This window comes from Apium graveolens, unplaced genomic scaffold, assembly GCF_009905375.1.
Source record: "Apium graveolens cultivar Ventura unplaced genomic scaffold, ASM990537v1 ctg6087, whole genome shotgun sequence".
NCBI lineage: Eukaryota > Viridiplantae > Streptophyta > Magnoliopsida > Apiales > Apiaceae > Apium > Apium graveolens.
In genome coordinates, this window is record NW_027419218.1 from 14,276 (window position 1) to 15,604 (window position 1,329).

Here is a 1,329-nt window from a genome sequence, read left to right on the forward strand (position 1 = left end):
TCTTTGCAATTTGATGTGGAGCCTGAAATATATTAGTTGCTAGAACAAATTTGACTTTTAACAAAGTTTATTCCATCAACGGATGTTCCCTATCCGTTGAAAGTCAAAATTGCTCTATCAACGGATATTCATTATCCGTTGAAAGACAAGTATATCTCTGGAACTTTTATCCGTCAACGGATAAAGCTGAAGTACCTTTCAACGGATGACAATTTACATTATCCGTTGAAATGTCACATCAGACGTTTGAGGTGTTTCACAGCCGTTGATTCTATTTTCTTAACCGTTGATACCATACATACATCTGTATGTATTGGTTTTACAGGTAGTTATTAGAATACTTACAGTTTATTCTTAAACGGCTGAAATTCACCAACACCTATTTATTGATTAATCCTTTATTTATTTTTTTTTAAAGCATATAAGCCCTTCTGATTGTTCATTATTACTTTACGCTTTCTTAGAATTTCAAGCATTTACCATTTTCTCTCTGCAAAACCCTCAAGTTATTCTCTGCAATTTCTACTCACAACAATGGCACCAGTCGTGAAGATTATGTCTCAATCTGGGTTCATCTACGAGAAGAATAATTTCATAGCTCTGGTAGAGAAGAATGAAGCCCACTCAGATTATCACAAAATGATGGACTTCATCAAAAACTGTAAACTTAGCTATGCAATGCTGGAAGCCCCAACGATTTTCTGTGAAGTAGTTGAGGAGATTTGGACAACTGTTGAGTTCAACTCCATGGATATGACTATCTCCTTCACTCTCAAAGGTAAAAATCACTGTATAAACTGTGATGACTTACAAGCATGTTTTAAATTACCTGAGAACAATGCCATGACACCACACACTGATAGTGATGTATCCAGCATGTTAGATTCCATAGGTTACTCTCTTAACTCTGCTAATTTAGGGGGTATTAGACGAAAAGGCCTTAGGAAAGAATGGAGTTTTCTTGGGGATGCCTTCATAAAGGTTTTCTCTGGGAAAATTAGTAATTTTGATGCAATAACTTCATCTCTTGTTAACATGTTCTATATGCTTGTTTCTGATAGGTACTTTAACTTTAGCAACTATGTGATGCTAGAATTAGGTACTAGATTAGGTAACAAAGCTAATAGACCTAATAACATCTATTATGCTAGATTCTTTATGTTATTGGCTAACCATGTTGCTGAAGGTTTAGTCATAATCAATGAGAATAATAAACTCAAGTGCTGGGCACAAGAGAAAAGAGTTCTTGCAGACTTGAAGAGAATGGATCTTAACAGCAGTGTGCAATTGGTATATTTACCAATCATGAATGCACCCCAGGTAGGTGAG